The sequence below is a fragment of the Myotis brandtii genome, unplaced genomic scaffold (genome assembly GCF_000412655.1).
Source record: "Myotis brandtii unplaced genomic scaffold, ASM41265v1 scaffold197, whole genome shotgun sequence".
Lineage (NCBI taxonomy): Eukaryota > Metazoa > Chordata > Mammalia > Chiroptera > Vespertilionidae > Myotis > Myotis brandtii.
Window position 1 is genome coordinate 146,761 of NW_005357346.1, and position 22,801 is coordinate 169,561.

At 37.6% G+C, this 22,801-nt stretch overlaps 1 pseudogene; it reads left to right on the plus strand.

The window, feature by feature from the left end:
• Positions 1 to 1,960: 1,960 nt before the first annotated feature.
• Positions 1,961 to 22,432, plus strand: LOC102244311 (annotated as a pseudogene).
• The last annotated feature ends 369 nt before the right edge of the window (positions 22,433 to 22,801 follow it).

A 22,801-nucleotide genomic window follows, 5' to 3' on the forward strand; every position in this document is an offset into this window, starting at 1 on the left:
CTCGGTAAAATGTAATTATTAATAAGAAAATAAGAAAGTGGCAAAAGACATTTTCTGCATTACTCCTGAAGACAGTAATTTATATGACTTGGAGTTCACATAACTAACTTACTGTGTCATAAATAAACTTATTTTTTATTTTGGTATAAATAAAATCTAAAAATAAAATATGCCAGGAATAATGACAAATAGATTTAATTAATTTTGTGATTTATTCCATTTCAATGGGTTTGTCAAGATCATTTTTTTTTTGCTCACTAATAGAATTATATGCACTGCCTACAACATAGCACATGGTAATAATTTCCACCATTTCGTTGTCATTATGATTATAATCATCATAATTATTAGATTGGTTATTTTCCTTTCTGCAGATAAAATTATCCCTTAAATGTGGGGAAAAATCTGCATCCATTGAAATTCTTTCCTATCCCAGTAGCTTAATACTATACCTACTCGCTCTGTCATTTCTTGGCATTGTTTTGTAAGGAGTGCTATAACCAAGGGGCACAAAGTGACAAAGGAACTAGTCCTATTCACCCAGGAGTGGACTAAAACCTAGAGACCTGGGTGGCCTGAGCTCTGCTTTAATCGGTGTAGAAGAGAAACTTTCTCTCCCATCCTGTCCTAGAGAAGGTCTTAGAACCTCAGGGCAGAAACATAGGTTCATTCATTCTTCACTGAGTAGTCTATGGCAATAAGAGGAACCTGCCTTGGCCTCCAGTAGTTATTACCATGCCAACTTCAGAGCAGTCCACCATTTTACTCTTTCCACATTCTTCTTCCATTAACTATAAACAGTACGAATTATTAGTGGTATATACATACACTAAGACAGTTTTGTCCAAATTCAATTGAAAAGTCATCTTAATTAGATCGTGGGTTTTAGACACAAACATTCCCGCCTCTCAGTGCTGTCACTACTACCGATGGCTGAGTAACGGCCCCCGACCCACACCCTCTGCAAGTCTGCTTCTCTTTACGCGAACTGACACCGTCAGTGCCTGTGGCAGTAATTGTAGCAAGTGCTCAGCACAGTTCCTGGCAGAGTGCAGAGGCAGTGAAATACTGTTTTAAAATCCATGTACTTCTCTTCATATATAACATTATTGCTCAAGCATTTCCTCGAGGAAAACTGGCAATGTTCTAGAATGAAGACAACGAAGAAGAAACAACAAATGTTCTTATTTTCTTACAACTCACAAATAGGCTCTTGGAATGCAAAGAAGCAAGATATACAGTATTATGGGCTAAGCTGTACCACCCCAAAATCCCTATGTTGAAGCCCTAACCCAGAATGTGACTGTATTTGGAGATACAGAGGTAATTAAGGCTAAATAAAGTCATTAGGATAAACCAATGTAACTGGTGCCCTTATAAGAAAAGATTAGGATACAGACAAGCACAGAGGAAAGACTACTTTAACAAAGAGGGAGAAGATTGCTATCTACAAGCCAAGAAGAAAAGCCTCAGATATCATCAACCTTGCTGACATCTTGCTCTCGGATTTCTAGCCTCCAAATTTGTGAGAAAAATTATTTCTGTTGGTTAAGGCTACCTAGTAGTTTTTTATAGCAGCCCTAGCAAGCTAATACATAGAATTTATGCCATAATAACAGTTCAAGAAGAATGGAGAAAGCCCCACATACCTTTGGTTCCCTGGGAATGGGGTAAGGGTCATTTATTCAGGCAGGGGCTGTAAGTATAAAAAAATATGGATTGGAGTGTAGAAAGAATAAAAAATGAGAAATCAGGTCTAGAGGGGTCACATGGAAGCCAGCTTCTCTACAAAGATACTAAAAAAACGTTGACCCAACTCATTCACTCTCACCACCACCTCCACCCCCACACATTCCCCTCAATGCTAGCAAAGTAAGACATCAATCATGGAAGCTCACTGCAAATTTTACTTCAGATTTCACTTTTATCAAAAATATCAAGTCCCTGGTCTCTTGGGTCCTCGTTTCCAAGATGACCAAGAAAAGAAGGAATAACGGTCGTGCCAAAAAAAGGCCGAGGCCATGCGCAGCCTATTCGTTGCACCAACTGCACCTGGTGTGTGCCCAAGGACAAGTCCATTAAGAAGTTTGTCATGTGAAACATAGTAGAGGCCACAGCCGTTAGGAACATCTCTGAAGCGAGTGTCTTCGATGCCTATGTGCTTCCCAAGCTGTATGTGAAGCTGCAATACTGTGTGAGATGTGCCATTCACAGCAAGGTAGTCAGGAATCATTCTGGTGAAGCCCAGAAGGACCAAACACCCCCACCCTGATTTAGACCTGTGGGTGCTGCCCCACGACCTCCACCGAAGCCCATGTGTAAGGAGCTAAGTCAGTGGTTCTCAACCTTCTGGCCCTTTAAATACAGTTCCTCATGTTGTGACCCAACCATAAAATTATTTTCATTGCTACTTCATAACTGTAATGTTGCTACTGTTATGAAAATAGTAATGTAAATATCTGATATGCAGGATGGTCTTAGGCGACCCCTGTGAAAGGGTCATTCGACCGCCAAAGGGGTCGCGACCCACAGGTTGAGAACTGCTGAGCTAAGTCCTTAAAGAGTGAAGAAAAGTTCTCTGGGAGAAAAATAAATGGAAATTATACTTCAAAATATATATATACTAGAGACCCAATGCATGAAAATTCGTGCAAGAGTAGGCCTTTCTTCCCCCAGCTGCTGGCACCAGCTTCCCTCTGGCACCGGGACCAGGGCTTCCCTCCTCTGGCCACCCGCAGGCACCCGGGACCCGGGCTGGCTTCTCTCCACCCCAGCTTTGGCAGGAAGCATGTCCAAAAGACCTCCGATCTAATTAGCATATTGCCCTATTATATCTATACTAGAGGCCCAGTGCACAGATTTGTGCACCAGTGGGGTCCCTCAGCCTGGCCTGTGCCTTCTCGCAATCTGGGACCCCTTGGGGGATGTTGGGCTGCTGGTTTCAACCCAATCCCTGCAGGCCAGGCTGAGGGACCTCACTGGTGCATGAATCCATGCACCAGGTCTCTAGTATGCATATAAGATCTTTGATTAAACGCTTCCCTCCTTCCCCCCTCCCTACTTCCCTCTGATTCATCAGTCTCTTCCATGTTTCCATGCCTGTGCATTGAGCGTCTGCCCCCCAATAGTGTGTGTCATAGCTACTGGTTGAATGGTCACTTAGGCTTTTATATAGATATATAGATATAGATATAGATATAGATATAGATATAGATATAGATATATAGATATAGCTAGAGATAGATAGAGATAGAGATAGAGATAGAGATAGAGATAGAGATAGAGATAGAGATAGAGATTAAGTCCTGATGGGTGTGGCTTAGTTGGTCGGGCACCAAAGGGCTGCCAGTTCGATTCCAGGTCGAGGCATGGGTTGTGGACTTGATCCCCAGTTGGGGGCATTCAGGAAGCAGCTGATCAATGTTGCGCTCTGGCATCAATATTTTTCTCTCTCTCTCTCTCCCCTCCTCTCTCTCTAAAACCAATGAAAATATTTTTAAATCAAGAAATGCTTTTGAGTAAAAAATTCAAATGACTATTAATCTAGAAGAGGAATAAATAAACACTGTCTAGGCAGATGAATTGTTTAATTGAAAAGGTCCTGGGAGGAAGTGGTAATTTATTTAAAGACTGAAAAAGAAGGATTTTTAAGGCAAGAAACATGTATTAGAGCAGATACTGTCAGGTAGACGTCTAGAAGAAAGCTCTGGCGATTAATCTGCTCTTCAAATATGGAAGATTTAATGACTTTCTTAAAGAAAATCCTGGGAAAGGGCCTTAAACATTTTAAGGGTTTGCAATTTTTTAAAATTGTGAAACAATTGAACTTTAAATGAGAACTGTAAACCTATCTGTAAATCTAAAGTCGTTTTGTTGGTTGGAGATATGAAAATAGAACATGTACTTCTTCCCTCCTAATCAATCATGTCAGATATGTTATACTTTAAAGTGTTTCTTCACATTTAAAAATACTCAGACTAAAATGATCATTTTACTAACTGATTTTTCAGATATTTTTAATATTGATCAGTACTGCTAATGTCTACACACCAAAGAACTTACCAGTTCTTCAATCTGGCCATTTCTTGAAAAAAAAGGAAACAAATAAAGAGGTTGTCAATAATATAGTAAAATTAATTTTGGGGGTAGTGACAAAACAGTCACGGGGATCTAAAGTACAGCATAGGGAGTATAGTCAGTAATACTGTAATAACTAGGTGTGGTCCCAGGTGGAGACTGGGAATATTGGAGGGAATACTTTGTAAAGTACATGATTGTCTAAACACTATGCTGTACACCTGAAATTAATACAAAATAATATTGAATAAACTGTAAATGAAGAATAAAATTATTTTAAAAAATTTGAAAACCTCCCAAAATTTCATTTACCATATTCTACTCATTCATTTTTTCCCATTTAACTTAGAATATTTTTATCAATCACTTATTATGTGCTAATTACAGGAATATCGGAGTGAACAAGACAAGCACTTCTTACAGCCTCCCAGGGAGGCAGGCATTAAACAGTTACATGAATAATTATTTAAGAAAACTAATACTGGGCTGAGGTACAACAAAAGGAGTCACCATCAGAAAAAAAATCAGGTACACACAAATTGCATGTCGCTTTGAAAACGTAAAAGCAATCCACCTCATTTACCAACTCTCCTCAGCTGCAGTTTCCGTTTAAATCATCTTCATGAACTTCTGAAGAGGGACGTTTGTCTTAGATTGAACAAGGATGCCTTGCCTCGTTTGTTTCTAAATTTGATATGCTTCTAAACATAGATCCTGATCTTGCACATTTTGCTGGAAAAGGGAGAGCTGAAACCGTTGCACAGTGGGAGAATTCGTAGCTGCAGTAATAGAAGCTGACTCTGAATGAACAAGCACAAGCAGGAGTGTATGTGTTTGCTTAAGGATATAGGGCAGCTCACAGAATTCCTAGCTCCAGGTAATCTTCCAGGAAAAACATCCAAAATTATACTGTAGAACCGGTTTGGGGAGGGAATGACTGGTGTCGCCAAGCAGTAAACTTGCTACTCTTGAACTTGATGTTACTGCAAACATTTCCATCACCAACACCATTGCCCTTCTGCCTTTTGTCACTAGCTTCAGAGTTCAAGTCTGGCCTGAGTGCCACTGAGTGGCAGAGCCTGGGTAGCATGCCCATTTGGTCCCTGCATTATTGCCAGACTGTTTTAATTGCTATAGCTCTATGGAGAAACTCATCATATTTGCCTATGGATCTTTTTCTACTGGAGTGGTTCTTAACCCAGGTGGTTCATCAGCATTATTTGGACAGTTTTGGAATATACCTATGCCTGGAACCATCTCTGGGAATTCTAACTAAATAGTTCTGGGGAAGGGCCTGGACAGATTTCAGAGAGGAAGGGAGAGGGAGAAAGAGATAGAAACACAAGGATGAAAGAGAACCATTGATCAGCTGCCTCCTGCATGCCCCCTAGTGGGGATTGATCCCAAAACCCTGACAGGGAATCAAACTGTACTTCCCGGTTCATAGGTCAACACTGAACCATTGAGCCACACTGGCCAAGCATGTGTATTTTTTTTATAAAGTAACAGCCTCCTACAGTTCATTGATTTCTGTTTATTTCATTGATTATTACCTTTCTCCTTTCTTGGTATGAATCACATTTTATTGATTCCTGGCCTTGAAAGTTAAGTTATCCACATAACAAATGTAAAAATGGGTTTAATTAGAACCTGCACTTTAACAAGGCATCAAGTAATAAGCACAATATGTACTAGTATATATGTTAAAGTTTGAGAAGATTTTTATCGTATGTGAGAGGGAAGACTTTTGACATAAGCAAGCTCAATCAGGCAAGGTCTTCTCTCAGAAATGATATATATTTTAGAAAGAGGGATTCCCTTTACCTTTTTAATCTCAGGCCATAAGGATTTAAGCTTGGGGTTGTGAGGGCCATCTTTCCTGCCACATAGAAAACTAGCCAGAACGTGTATCCAGTCCACAAAAGGAAGGAGGGTTACAAGGTATAGGAAGATAGAACCCAAACAACATTATGAGTTCCTGGCCTGCTTGACGTTAGAACCACCCTTGAAATTCCCAGTCAAATAAATTCCCTTTTTTGCTTAAACTATTTTGAGGTGAGTGACTGTCACCTGAACCAGAGAGTTCTGAAATATGTAACACGGCAGTATCAGCCAGCAACTATCAAATGCCAAGAGATACATACATTTACATTCTGGAGCATCATGCAGGATTTAGTCTGATTTCCAGTCTATTTCTGAGCCAGAAGCTTCATAGAGGAAGTAGTCAATGGGCAAATGGAATCTATAATAATAAAAGTGTGATATGCTAATTAGACCGGACATCTTTCCAGATGACCTTCCGGATGAAGCCGGGGCTGCGAGGGAAGCCCGGGTCCCAGGTGCCGGAGGGAAGCTGGTGCCGGCAGCCAGGGGAAGGAAGGCCTACTCTTGCACGAATTTCATGCATCAGGCCTCTAGTAATATTATATCTCATTGTCAAGAAGAGCACTCATCTTCTTTCATATCATGCAAGTTTCCCCTTCTGTTCTTTTCCAAGTAGCTCCCAAGCCCAAGATTTCCAATTAGTTAATAAACTTTGTCTCCAGCTGTTCCTCTTGTTGTGCAAATTTCCATAGAAGGAGGAAAACCAATTAGCATGCACCTGAATGCATTTAGGCAAGATTTTTTAAGTGGCTTTTTACTAGAAAAATCTAAGCAGCCCTATAAAAATAAATCAACAAGCTTCTGGAATAGGAGACTGGAAATGAAGGACCTTCTCTTTCACCTGGGTTAACAATATTGGATGGGCTGAGTGATCCGAGTGATGGATAACTAACTGCTAGTGAGAAGTTTCCTATAGAAATCAGTCATATTATTGTCTAGTGTTGATAACAGTTTTTAATCTCTGGGAAGATCAAGCATAAAAGGCTTCTTTGCTACATAAACATGTGGGGCAGAAAATGATTACTTATAATCCTCTTGTAGGACCAATTAATTTTCAATGGGTTCTGCCCTGTTTTATCTATAGTTCTTTATCCACTTCCTATAGGCAATATTGGGGGACAATATATGTGCTCCTATAGTCTTATTAAAACATAAGACATCTAAGGCAAAGTAGAGAATTCAACAGTTAATGCACATGAGTTCTCAAAACATTATCATTCTATATCTGGCCTATCAATATGCCTTATAAATAAGATAACAGTGACTTAAAGTCCAAACTAAAATCACACTTTCCTCCAAACAAAACACAAAGGAATGTGAAACTTACAATATGATTCTTGCCTTAAGACCTATTCATTCTAATATACATCACTGATTAGAATTTGCCATCCCCACTCAAATAATAATCTTGTAGCTAACTTCTACACAGCGCCAGCATTGCTGTGATTGCTTTGCCCATATTAATTCATTTCATCCTCAGAATAACCTCTGAGGCCAATGTTGCCATCATCCTCATTTCACAGGTGAGGAAACAGAAGCATAGTCACTTGGCCAAGATCACACAGTGACTAAGCCACGGAGCCGAAGTTCCAGCTGTGCTACACTGATCACCTCGCACAGCAGAAAATAACCATCCCATATTTAAGAAAAATGCTGGCAAAGCCGTTACATCACAGATTTACGTGAACACAGACAACGGAGTCTTCTCACAAAACTCAATTCGAAAGCCCCCATCTTAATGCTCATCCTCAGATTTCCCTCCTCCCTACCCTTAATTCCCACGTGGAAATAACCTATGAATTCCTACACAACTCTGCACTTTTAAGAGGACTTATCCCAGAAGTCTTTGGATTACAACTGTGTGTCTGATTTATTAACCCAAGAAACTGCAAGCTCTTGAAAGAACATTTTTAAAAGTACTATCACAAAGCATCTAAGGCAAGGTTTTACATGGACTACATACATAATAAGCACTTGTTAATTGTATTCATTAATATCTAAGGTAAAAATTGACTTCTGCCTGAAGTATAGCATTCTAAGCAGTTGTCTCAAAATTTGGGGGGGAGAACAAGGATGATGATGACTGTGGGGCTGATGATAATGCAAATGATGAATAATTATGGTAAGTGGAAAGAAAGAAAGAAAGAAAGAAAGAAAGAAAGAAAGAAAGAAAGAAAGAAAGAAAGAAAGAGAAAGAAAGTAAGTCTAGTATTGGGTAGTCCTATAGAAAGTAACTGTTTTCCAAAATAATTTTGATAATGAATGCTCTTGCAAATATCCACCACCAATATCTACGTAACCACCTCAATATGTTTATTTACCCTATGCAGACAAATGTGGCTTCTTCCAGTCTCTTATTGAGAAAATGGAGGGTAAAACAATGAGAGGACACACTGAAAGCTTCCCGGGCTCAGTGGAGAAACAGGGCACCAGTGTTCTCATCCTTACTGCATATTCCACGGCAGATTTACAACAACAATAGCAAGAAGTAAACAAGATAAAATTTCTAAGCGGCAATATGTATCTCTCTCATTTTCCAACACCTTAATATTTAACCTCAGAAAACGGCCAATGATATTCTGTCACCTTTCTCAGAGCTGGCACAGTGACGAGGCACATGGTCTCCAGTGTTAAATCTTGGCGCTCAGATCCTGGCCCTGCTCTCTGGGCAGCCTTGGGTCAGTCTCCTATAAGATAGCAATGGCGGTTCCCATGTCATAGAGCTGCTGTGATGTTTAGATGGCGTGCTAGGCACTGAGAGCAGTAAATTGCATATAGAAAGCCCTCCGAGGGTACTGAGCACTATTTTACAGGTGCTCTATTGACAATATTCATATCTCCCTAACATTGTCCAGTTGTCAGGAAAAACCATTGAAAGCCTAATTGCAGCACAGAATTTGCATGCATGAGTAAAGACTTTGCCTGTTGGTCTCAAAATGACCCCTCAGACCTTAATTTCCCTGTGAGTATGTCTGAGAAGGAAATGGCAATGATAATTATTTACTTTTTGATGTAATTATTCCATTCTGAGTCCATAGTTTGTATGTATATTGTTATTTGCCTCATCAGGTCTTTCGTCAATATGACTATCATGTGTAATATCCTATTAGTATCCTGATGTAATGCATTTAAGACAGGCACGGTCATCCATCTTGGTTCTTCTAGGCAAGGAGATAATAAAATGAACCACAGAAGAAAAATCACGTGGTTTTTGAGGCTCTGTGACAGTAAAACAATATATATTTCTTTAATTTCTGAAAGGCTGTATATTTTCCAGTTAATTCGTTTCTCCTGAGACTCTTAATGTGGTACAATTTGCATGTTAATTATTGCATCTCAAAGGATTAATTGGTTACTTCAAATAAATGTGATGGATTTTCTAATGAATTGTCCTTAAGTGGTAGGGAAAAAATACAGTAATGAAAATGAGCTCCAGCCCACACAAAAAGTTTCTAAAAGAACTCTTGCGTGCTTAATGGAAAGGAATCCATGGTTTTAAAGGAAATGAGTCTTATTTTGGAGCAGACTCCCCACTGATGCAGTCCTGGGATATTCAATGCTTCTCAGTGTCAACTCAGATGATCGATGAGAGTCTCAAAGGCCAGCAGGGCCTCAGAAAAGGTCTGGATCAAGCTGTTGAATGATTAAGAACTTGACCTTAGTTGTCAACTGGTTAAACACATTTATAATTTAGATTAGAGCCAAATATGAAGCTATATTCCACAACTATGTGAAGGATTTCTAAGTTGGATCCCTTTTCCCCAATAATTTAATGTGTCCTCATACAGCAACATTTTCCTTCTTGGAAACTCTAATTTTTTTACCTAAGCATTTCATTGAATGAGTTACCAAGAAAGCTTAAATTTCTCTTCCCTTGACATGGAGAAAGTTTAGACCTCCATACCCAAACTGCAACAGGATTTTACGAAGGTCAAATCACCTTGTATTCATCAAGAAAATAAGTGCATATTTGAATTGAAACTCACATAATTTTAATTAATGGGTAATACTCATTTTCTCTCTTCTTAATCAGGAATCCAGATGTAATTGCTTTTGCTGCAATTGTCAATATGCTATATTTCCAAGCTTTTGACAAATGATTCTAGAATGTATAAATTGATTTTGCCATCAGAATGAGTAACATAAATGCTTGATCAAAATAATTGCCTCTACATTTCTGGCATTTTCATGTTCCCTCCATGGAAAAAAAAAAGAAACTAAAATTTTTCCTAGTTATGGTCCTTCCCAAAAATGTGGAACCACTAAGAGAACAGATTTTTGCTCTAAAACACCTGCAAAAGTAGTTATACTCTCAGTCTTCTTCCAAAGAATTTTCATCCTGTGCAGCCCTATTTAGCATTTAACACATCAAAGTCATGTCAAATTTTCCAATCTTCTAATCGTCCTTTTACCAGAGGTAGGTGGAATATTGAGTGGCATCATTACAATTCTTTCCTAAATCGGAGACACTAAGATCTGCAAATGCCATACATGTGTAATAACTCTTCTTCACCCTTGTCTTTAATGAACAGCTCAAATCACATCTGCACAGGCAAGTTAAGTCTCAAAAGGAGAAAAAAAAATTTTTTTAAGCTGCATGTGTGATGCTAACATCATGGTCTTTGGAACCAGATAGGCCAGCATACCTTGTCACAGTTATAGCTTACCTCTTTGAGCCTCTGATTCTCTACCCATGAAATATGAAAAAATAATATGAAATAATAATATCTAGCTTCCAGAACTACTGTGAGAATTCACTGAGCTAATCCACAATAGAAGATGGATACCTAATAGACATTTTACAAATGGCAGCTATTTTTATGAAATTGTGTCAGGGACAGAATTTATCATTTCCACCAAGGCCATTTAATTTGGCTTATATAGACAAAAACAGGAGCTCAAATGACAGCATACAATGCAACACAGTAACTTCAGTCTCAGCTGGACCAGATCTCACACAAAACAGGAAAGGACTATTCAGAGAGGAAGGAAATAGAGAGTTGAGCTGATTACTTTCCAAATTGAATCCCCCAGAGAGTCATTCAGATAATTATTTGTTTCTTTCATACATCACAGAATTAACAATTCAGCCATTCCACTTAGCCACTCTCCTTTCTTCCATCTTTTTCTATGTTCTCCAACATCTTAGGTATGTTTACATCAAAGCCTATCAACTCTGTAGGAAATATTTTCTGACACAATGTAAGTGGTTTTGAGTTAGGATGAGGACTGAAATGAGGACTGAATTCTGAATTATCTCGATTGCCTGCTTACAGTTTCTACCTAAGCCAATGCCAAAACACTTGCTCAAATGCTTAATTAGGACATAGCTACTTTCTATTTAATCACAAATCTCTTTTGATAGAGACAACAGATGATTTATTAATCTTACTGCCTGCAGTGAATGGTGTTTTGTATATTTTGCCCATTTTTCTGTTGGAATCATAATGGTTTTCCTATTGCTTTATACAAATCTTCATATTTTAAAGGTATTAACACTATTAATGTCATACATGCTTAAATTATGTTTCCCCAAGGTGTGATTTGGCACTTTTTTATAGTTTTTTGTGTGTGTGTTCTTCAAGTTCTAGCCATAAATTAATAAATATTAATTAAGAGCTTACTCTATGTCAGGCATTTATAAGATGCTGAGCTACAAGACAGAAATGCGTGTTTTTCTCAGACAGTTGCATTCAGGAGAGAAATGTTAACTGTGAAAAATGCAGCAGACAGTCAAATAACAAAACCGGATATCAATGGCTTATGCATATGGGATTTAAGTTTAATAAAAAAAAATCTAAGTTAGTTAGTCCAAGCCTGGTACAGCTGATAACTCTAGAGTTGCTGTTGTCATTAAAGATACTGAAGAAGAGTTTGTTAACAAGTTAATGCAGGACTCTTGTGAAACATATGCCACACTAATAGTTTGTGATATCAACTTTTTATATAAAACAGATTATCATTATGTTTCACTGATATTGCAATCACTGATCTAAAGTAAGTACTGTTTAAGAGCAAGTACAATATTTATTATAATCTTAATTTCTACTGGCTCCTAATCCTTCATCACATAATTTAATGTCATGTTCCCTCTAGATAGTAAATCAAATTGATAACTCATTGTGAATATTTAATAAATCTTTAATGAATCATATACATTCTTAGATTTTTTTTCCTAATGAAGTCTCTCTACAAGAAGCTAATGCATTTATCTGATTTTCTTTTACCCAGGGTATACATACTTAAGAAGTTATTGAAAAATATGTTCCATAATTATGTACAGTGTTACATAATTAGACTATAAATTGTACTACAAAATCTATATTAGTTCTAAAATTTTCTCATTAGTTGCTAATTAAATAACTTAAAATGCTAGAGCATGTCATTCTCTGCTGATGAAGATGCAAAGGGGCAGATGGTTCTCGAGTAATTATTATGATTTCTTTAGTCAGACACATTTTAAAATTATGTAAACAGAGCCAAGTACAGTGATTAGTCAAAGTGGGAATTAACAATGCATAAATGCAGAATATCATGAAGATGTTTTAAAGAAATCTGTATTCTTATTTCTAGCTAACTTTATTCCATTTCTGTCTCATGAACACATCTGGAACATGCTTTCACTGGTTATTTCTTGAAAGACTTCCACTTTGAGAAAGACAGCTGATGCATAATTTTGATAGTTTTTCCAACTGATTATGTTGTCTACAGAGAGTTCAACAGCCTTAACAGAACCGGATGACACCTATCGTATAACCACTAAAGACATACTTACCAGAATAATATCTCATAGAAAGAACAAAATATAGATATCAAAATGTGAAGCACAATTGGCCCAGGCAATGTCAATTCACTTGCCAAATCTAGTCCTTAAAGAGAACTTGATCCATGGAGAGGAAACACTTTCGTACTATGCCTCTCCAAAAGAATTATGGTAGTAATACTCCAGCATTCTCAGTGGTTAGAGATAAATTGTTGCTTTCTTCTTCACTAACTCCACAAGGGACTGAGCTAAAATGTTCCCTTAAGTGGCTCTAGACTCTAGAGTAGCTACATATAATGATTTAACTGTTATCAATTATCCCTGGGAGGAATGATCCACATGTCCCTCCCTGCCATTCCAGACTGTTGGTACCAGACATGTCATATAACACAGGCTCTGAAATCTCCAGTATATGATCTCCGTCATCTGTGGCAAAGGCTAAGTATGCTGCAATAGTGGCTGGGCAGTAACATGAAGAAAGCAACATCTGTACTACTTTCTCTTCTGTCTCATAAATCTTTAGATCATCTACATAAAGAAAAGTGAACCATATTTTTATCTATTTCCCCCCAAATATATCCAAGGCCTTTCAAGAAAGAGGAATTCAATCCCTTGAGCAAATGGTGAAGGACCATGTCATGGTCCTATATGCAAGGTAGTTCCACAGTATATTGTATATAAAATCCACAAAATCATAATATTAAGAGAAATGAGATACCTCTAAGACAGGCTGAGGAATGCTCTATCCAGACTAATGATCTTGACATTGACATTTAAATCCTTGGACAATGACAGTGAGGAGATACTTTTCAACAGCTGTGAAGTTCTCAAACTTTCCTTTCTTAGGTGGAGGGCGTTCTAATGGTTTTATGTACCTGCTCTAGAGGCAGTCTGCCTGAGCTCAAATCCTGGCTCTACAGCATTGCTCCAGAAAGAGGTGACTTTTTTCAAGTTCTCGAGCTCTGGGAATCTTAATTTCTTCACCTGCAAAATGGGTCTTAATTTGTAGGCTCATTAGGAGAATTTAAAGTAAAAACATTGGTAATGTATTTGGTACAGTGTCGGTGTGGTTCAGTGGTTGAGCATTGATCTATGAACCAGGAGGTCATGGTTCAATTCCCAGTCAGGGCACATGCCCGGGTTGCGGGCTCGGTCCCCAGTGAGGGGTGAGCAGGAGGCAGCCGATCAATGATTGTCTCTCATCATTGATGTTTCTATCTGTCTCTCTCCCTCTCCCTTCATATCTGAAATCAATAAAAATATATTTTAAAAAAAGAAAAGGAAAAGCTATAAGTAAAGATAAAAAAAGAGCTAATAATTGCATATGTTTGGGCGCCATGGATAGTTAGGAGCAGAGCATGTTTTTTCTGAATCTTCTCTTCTTTTTTGACTCCCTACAGAATGGAAAGTCAAGAAGCAGCCGATTGATATAATGAAATCCTTCAGTGTGTATCAGATCAGCAGGACAAGGATAGTATCAACATAATTTCATGTTTGGGTTCGATTCAATTACTATAAGAAGTTCATAAGATCAGAAGTTACAATTCTTGCTGTTGTCCAGCTTTCTGTTTGTCATACTACCCTTCATCCTTATGGTCAGCAAATGTAATGTTTAAGGTTAAGTAACAAAAAAGAATATGGTTTCAACATTTTTAAAAAATTTAATATCCCAAGACCCACATTTACTTTCCATGGTTATGAATGTAGATATCCAAAAAGCACACAGTCTAAAGCACTTCATTCAAACCTCAGCTGAAACACAACAGCCAATGTATAGATAACAATAGTGTACTTTAAGTATCACTTAATAGAATATGCATATACCTTACAAATGCATGTTATAGAAATTAAAACTGTTTAAAATGTTGTATGCATATAGATAAGGAGAAGAAAACAGATATTAGAAAAACAGCTTGATTTGTTGAAGAGAGAAGGTTTCAGGAAAATAAAGTAGTTAAAATTGTTTTACTGTTATAATGTTTACACAATATTTTAAACTGTACACAGAACCATATCTACTAAAACACTTTTGAAAAACTAGCTATTTGTAGAAAATTGCTAATTAGTTTTTGTGATACAAGTAAAAAATAGATAACTAATCTCATTTGCCAAAGAATTAATTTGTAATAATTTACAAAACCCAATTCACAACAAATTCTCAAATAGCTAAAAATGCTTATTACTAGAATTCCTAATAGAAGATAAATAATTGCTTATTAAATGTTATAAAGATTTAATATAAATATAAAATTAAGCCAACTAGAATGCTTATTTTTTCTAAAGTTGAGTCTCCAGACATATACACACGTTTAAAATGATCAGTTTTTAGTAATACTAAGTTATATAAGCCCTTAATCTAGAAATTTGATTGATCTATTTATCTACCTATTAGTCAGATTTCAAATCTACTATAAGTAATAGTCCTATTGAGAAATTTTTTTATGTAACTATTTTTACTGATAAATGTTTCCCAATATGGGTTACATTTTTATAAATATATATTAAATGTATTTGAGAAATTATTTACCTGCCTATTACAATTCACTGAACTTTTTATATGTACTTAAAACTATTTATTTATAAGAATAAAGTTAATAGCATCTTTGGCATGGCAAATATAGTTAAATACACATTTAGCCCTAACAAAGACATGTATGAAGATATTCAAATACAGTTTAAAATTAACATCATCCACCCAATAATCTGAATGCATTGGCCTCATGGTTAATACTGCATGGTTAAAATATGCAGACAGTTTTCATATCTAGAATTTCCTCCCATCCCAACCCTGCAATGGCCTTCTTCATGTGTAAGCAAAACTATCTAAAGGGAAGAGTATGAAAATGATTGGTCACAAAGTAACTGAGCCCATGGCCCTGTCTCCTGCTTGGTAAGATGTGGGTGACTGAACATTTATCTTACAGGTGCCTGGAGTCTGTCCTATGACTCTCAGAATAGCTATATTTGCCCTGATTTTGGCATTCAGTGAAGAAAATTACTGTGTAAAATCAAGGAACAAAAATCATTCTCGGTCCATTTCCTGACTATTTTATGTGAACGTGTTTTAGAAGATCGGGAGAACATCTTATATCTCCACTTGACTTTGCATATTTAGTTCCTGTAAGATCCCAAACTAAGACTCTTAACTGTGGCTTTCTACAAAAGACACTGTTCAGGAAGGTACTCTGAATGTTGGTATGTAAGGTATTCTCTAAGCCAGGTATGTATTTAGTTCCTACTTTTATCTAATAAGGGGGTGCAGTATATGTGCTGGGTCAACCGGAAGTTCAACAAGCAATATTGTCAAGGAAGAGCAATTAGGACATTATAGTATTTTGATGTTTGACTATTTTCACCTATTTGATACATCAAAATGAAGAATAGCTAAGAGAAAGCCTCTAAATATCCGGAAAGTTTTGTCAAGGGCAACTCTACACCATCTCTGCTTGTTGTTCTTGTTGAAAGCATTCCTTCATGTTGATCTGTTTGTTCTTTTAGACTGTTGAGAGGACGGGAAAAACTCAAGCTGATTAATAATGTTTTTCTTTGAATTTGTTTTTTTTTAATCCAACAGTTCAGTATTTACATAAAGGGGTGCCCTGCTGCTATTGAATCATTCATCTATGTTTGTCTAGAAACTGTTTCTTATAAAGCTAAACCCATATGTTTTATAAGGCTTTATTTCTCACTTAAAAATAAACCTGAACTTTTCTTTTCTACTACCATTGATGAGTATTCTATAATTGATTTTTTTATCGTTTCCCCCGAAGATGATTAGAAATTGTGTTTTAATAACTAGTCTAACATGCCTACACAGCCAGTTTATTCTCAGGTTCTAAGTCTTCATTTCCTCAAGTTTCATCGGCTTATGAGGAAAGAAAAAAAAAAAGAAAAACCTCAATAACTTGACTACAAGAAAAAAAATACATGGTTATTATAGTTAGAGTTTCGACCATAAAATTGCAACTAGTCTCCTTTTTTCCAAGCATGCTTAAGTTTTATTTTTCCTAGTTTTAGGAAGTATGAGGCAGGTACTTTTTTAAACAACAAAATTCTTTTCAAAGCCATGATCATAAATTTGTAAGGTTGAAGCCCAAGCTACTGAATTCATTCATAAAAAAAAAAAAATCACAGTATAGTCATTTCAATCTTGCCAAAAGAAAAAAAAAATACTGACTTGTGAAAGTATAGTAAATTTTAAGGACTTTTCCAGGATATCAATAATACCATCTCCCAATGAAGTTAACCTTCCAATAATAAGGAAGAAGTTTATGTTTTGCTGGTGAAGGAAATTTTGAGATCAGACACAGATATACTTTATAGATCCCTACGACAACTATGTGCAGCAGATGGGAGGCACAGGGCTAATGGCTTAAAGACTTTAGTCCTCTTTGCTACCCTCTCAACTCATTACCCTTTAAGCTATTTGATTTAAAAACAAGCTGTGTTTTTACTCAATTATTTTCCATCCCAAGTTTGGACGATGGGAACAGATCTCTATTTTGTCATGCTGCACTCCCTGCCTTTCCCCTACTTTTCTTTACAAAGGAGATAAACACGTTCTGGTCATCCACAGCTGTTCCTCCAGATGTTCCTGAACCAGGACCAAAATCAGCTCATCTGTGCCTTCAATGTGGTCTTCTTGGGAATTCTTGTGGGGTTGCTGTCTTCTCTAGGTGAGATCTTTCACAATTCCAGGGCTCGGCAGGACAGAGACCTTCACTTCTTAAGAACATCTGCTCTCTGAGAGCAGGGGGAGGCTCCCTGACCAATCAGCTAGGGAACATGCAGCTCTATGATCCTATGAAGACAGGAGAAGGCGAGAACAACAGCCATCAGCAGGGAGCCATGCAGAGGCAAACCACAGCGAGGGGTCCTGTTGTGGAGGAAATCTGAGAGCTTGTCTGCTGTTGAGTTCACTGAGGACGTAATAAGTGCTGCATAGTTGACATCTATCATTTAAATTTAAATCTCACTCCACGCTGTAGTGAACCTCATCACCTCTAATTTCACAAATTAGAACAGCCCAGGCTTAGGAAGAATATGAATAAGGATTGGGGGGGTGGGGGGGTGAAATTGCCAGAAATCCAACTCAAACTATTTTAAGTAGAAGAGAATTGAGTTGGCTCAAACAATTGGAACGTCTACAGCGTTGCCTTCAGGCCTGGCTGAGTGTACAGGTGTAAAAGTTTATCATCATATTCCTGACACTTCATTTCTCAGCTCTGCTTCCCTCTGTGTTGGTTTTATTCTCCAAGAGGCTCCCTTCGTGTGTATGAAGGATGACCAGAGAGTTCCAGGACAATGTCATCCTCAGAGCTGGCAATCCAGCAGAGAGAAAGAACGCCTTTTCCCTAACAGCTCCAGAAATAAAGTCCGGAGGAAGACTCTGGGTTTTTTTGGCTTGGCCCATAGCTCCCTACCTGAACCAATCACCTGAACAGAGTGCTCAGGCCAGAACTGGTCCCACGCCCCCCTCTATGGTGAGAGAGTGTGGTCAGACTCAACAAATCACATGAAGAAGGCCTCCACAGGAAAGGAGAGTTCAATGATCACAATGAGGAAAGGAAAACATGCCTGGCAAGAAAATATGTAGCTACCACATTCTCCTAAAGAAGGTAAAAATCCTGCCCGAGACCACAGTGCTGGGATTTATTCTCACCTGAACTGACTGCGAACCCCAGCCACTCCCACCCTAGAGAAGAGAGGAACATACAGTCGTCCTCCCTTACCCATGGTTTTGCTTTTCATGATTTGTTACCTGTGGTCAACCACGGTCTGAAAACATTAAATGGAAAATTGCAGAAATAAATGATTTATAAATATTAAATTGTACACCGTTCTGACTAGCGTGATGAAATCTTGCACAGTGCGTCCCAGGCTGTGAATCATCTCTTTGTCCAGCATACCTGTATACGCTCCCTGCCCCTTAGTCACAAAGAGCTGTCTTGGTTTTAAGATTGACTGTCATAGTTTCCCAGTACTTGTGATCAGTAGCCCTTTATTTTCCTTAACAATGGCCCCAAAGCACAGAAGTAGTGATGCTGGCAGTTCAGATATGTCAAAGAGAAGCCATAGGCGTTTCCTTTAAGTGAAAGGTATGTGTGTAAAGAAAAAACAAACAAACAAAAATATATATAGTATATATAGACTTTGGTACTATCCAGGGTTTCTGGCATCAGGTCTTGAACATATCCCCCGTGGATTAGGGATGACTACTGTATAGTTACACTAGCTAAGGAGAGAAGACTGATGTTATATGCACCACACAAGTCCGACACATTTCGGAAGTAAATAAAATGGTAGACTCCGTTGTTATGGGTTTATGCTCTCTACCATAAAAATGGAATTCCCCAGGCAACGTATCCTTCTGAATGAGGGATTTCTAATTTAGAGTTTACCCTCATAGTCATAAAGGATGTTTACTACTCAATCTAACTTGTAATCAAAGCATTCTAAAATATATTTAAAATGTTCTTACCATTTTTAGGAGAGCGTTTGTATGGAATAATGGCTCAAAACCAACATAAACATCAGCTACTATAATGTACTGAATAGGTTTATATTTTAGGGTCTCATGAGATTAGTGGAACTATTTACCCCATATCTTAAATTTAAGTTGTCATATCAGCTTTTATTTTTTTGTCACCTCTCTCACTAGTCAGGACAATCTAAAACTAAAATAAAACTGTAACCTGGCCAGTGTTGCTCAGTAGGTTGGAGCATCCCATACTCCGAAAGGTCACAGGTTTGATTTCTGGTTGCAGGTCCAATGGGAGACAACCAGTGGATGTTTCTGTTTCACATTGATGTTTCTCTTTCCCTCTCTAAAAACACACACACACACACACAAACAAACAAAAAAACTATATCTTGAGTAGGATAATAGTAGTCATCTACTACATCTAGCCTCTATCAGTATGTCTACCATCTTTTTTTTTTTTTGAGGCTTCAAAGGTACAGTAAACGTAGAAATTGGATAGTCATAGTAGAAAAGTATACATATGTTAAACTTATGTTCCAGGAATGTCTTTGTAAGTGAACTTATAAATTTATTACTGATAATGAGTTTTATAGATGAAGTATTAAGAAGAAAACATTTGATCTGTAACTGCTTAAGAAAATGCCTTATACAGTTAAAGAAAAATAAAACATAAGCTTCTTTATATGAAATATGGGGGGGGGAAGAAACATAAGTAGAGATTGGGGTAAAGTAGCAGATCAGGGTATCCCTCTCACTTCTGGAGTGAAAAGTGGTAGATAATCCTTTTTTTAGAGCTTGGGACTTGGAGACAGGCAGATTTGGGTTTGATTCAAAGACTGATCATTTTTTACTATGTTTCCACAAACAAGTCCCTCAGCCTCTGTGGGCATCAATTTACTCACTTATAAGCATAAATAGCAATAGCTTCCTCAGAGGGGGTACTTATGAGAATTAAATAAGATAATTGTTTAATTTTTTTTATTGACTTTAGAGAGAAAAGAAGGGAGAAGGAGAGAGAGAAACATCGACATTAACATCAATCGCCTGCCTCCTGCATGCCCCTTGCTGGGAACTGAGCCCGAAACCCAGGCATGTGCCCTGACCAAGAATCAAACCAGGACTGTCTGGTGCATGGGTCAATGCTCAACCATGGAACCACACTGGCTGGACAAATAAGATAATATTTTAAAGTGTTTGTCACAAGAACTTGAGAAGTTGTGTTCAAATTAAAAGTATCGTTGTTTCTGATGGTTTGAGCCAACAGCTTCTAGTCACATGACAGATATAAAAAGTTCTGGATTTCAATAATGTAGCAACATGGCAGAACAGTGCTTGCTAAAGACTGAAAAACTGAGGTTTAGGGTTTTGCTTTTATATCTTTCTTACCTTTCTAACTCTGTTTGAAAAGATAAAGAAGGCAATTGGAGAAATTCTCATCTTCAAAATAAAAAAAAATTTTAATGCAGATAATGTATGTATACTTATTATTCCATCTATTATGCTTTCAGTGGGATAGGACAGACAGATGATGAGAAGTTAATTCAATGGAGTTGTGTCTTAGAAAGAATGGAGGATTTTAAATCAATGGGTATCACACAAACCAGTGCAAACAGCCCATCATCACATACACCAGACTTGCCTGGGCTGTGCACAGCGGGCCTGTATTAAATACTTTAAGGGAGGGACCCCAACCCTTGTACTCTAGGGCTCTTATGTTGCATGATTATGGAAACATGGCGCCTCCCCCAGCTGATCAGGGGCCAAGATACAATAGCAATATCTGTTGACAGAATCCTGGCTCAAATCCTATCTTTCCATCTTAAGCACTCATTGTTGATGGTAATCCCAGCCCCTCCCTACCATGATGACATGGGAATAGAAGGTTGAAGTCCAAACTTGCAGTTGACTAGGATTGATTGTTGAGCACTGACACAAAACTAATTTGCATGGAGGTTCAATGCAAACCAGTTATTTTACTGGGAGGCCAGCTTGCAGGGGATTGGTGTTAGACAAATTAATTGTTGTCTCATGAGATAAAGCCATGCTTGCATATAATCAAAGCAACTTTGAAAAATCTCTTAAATTTACCTAAAGCATGGTTTGTATAAAAAATTCTGCACAGAAATCTTACATGCACTAAAATAGAAAATAACTGAGCTAGGCTGAAGGGAATAAGAGGAAAGTCTGTAGGCAAATACCAGGGCATTCAAATCATTTGGCTTTTAAAACAACATTGAAATCTCTAGGTGAATAAAAGCCTGGTAAAGAATTGTAGAATGGCCCTGGCTGGTGTTGCTCAGAGAATAGAGCATTGGCCTGCCCACCAAAGGGTCTCAAGTTTGATTCCCAGTGAAGGGAATGTGCCCCGGTCAGGGCTCCTGTTGGAGGCAACCAATCAATGTGTGTCTCTCTCTCACACATCAGTGTTTCTCTTTCTCTCTCCTTTCCCCTTTCTTTACTAAATTAATTTGGATCACTATCTGTCTCATGAAATGGGACAATCAAAGGTTGAAGAGAAGGAGAGAGGGAGGGTCCTAAATTTAAGAAAGCAGCGAGTTACTTCTGGTGTTGTCACTCACAATCTGCATGACCTTAAAGTAAGTCACTTCATCTCTTGAAGCCGAGTTTTCTCACCTATAACACAAGGATAAGTATAGGAATTAAATCAGACAACGGATAGGAATGTTCTTGGCCCATAGTAGTTTGCCTCTAATGAAGTGTCAGAGAAACAATGGTGTGCTTGACTCTTTAATATACATTTCTTATTAATAATTTTCTTCTTGCTATAATATTTTAAATGCTCTTGTTTCCATTTGGCCACAAAGTATCTCTCGACCAAGAAACCAAAAACAAAGCAAGCTCAAATATCTTAGAAAAGCAAAAATAATTCAGTGCTTTTCATCACATCAACAACTGTTACCTGTGAAAACTAAATAAAGTCCATTTAACTTAAGAACTGATATAATTCTTTGAACAAACCTTTTAATAAATATTAATGCTAGTAAAAGAGAATCTTGAGTATACTCTGTACATAAATAGAAACATTCTAGAGTTCTTTTTGTTTTGTTTTAATTCTATTAAAAATATCCTCACCCAAAGATATTTTTCCCCATTGATTTTTTTGTAGAGGGAGTGGAAGAACATTCCTATCCGTTGTCTGATTTAATTCCTATACTTATCCTTGTGTTATAGGTGAGAAAACTCGGCTTCAAGAGATGAAGTGACTTACTTTAAGGTCATGCAGATTGTGAGTGACAACACCAGAAGTAACTCGCTGCTTTCTTAAATTTAGGACCCTCCCTCTCTCCTTCTCTTCAACCTTTGATTGTCCCATTTCATGAGACAGATAGTGATCCAAATTAATTTAATAACCTTATGAGGGTTAATGGTGGTATTTGTTTAAACCTAAGATCAAAGATGTAATAACAATGAAGTAATTAGAACTCAAATATATAAAAAGATATATGGTTAATGCCAACCAGGAGCTCTCTATTGTTACGGAGGCTTCCCAAGGAAGCATTGAAAGGCCTAGAGCAAATGTCTCTGCTTTTACTTTTGCCTGACACCCTTTTCTTCCCCACCTGGGGTTCCTC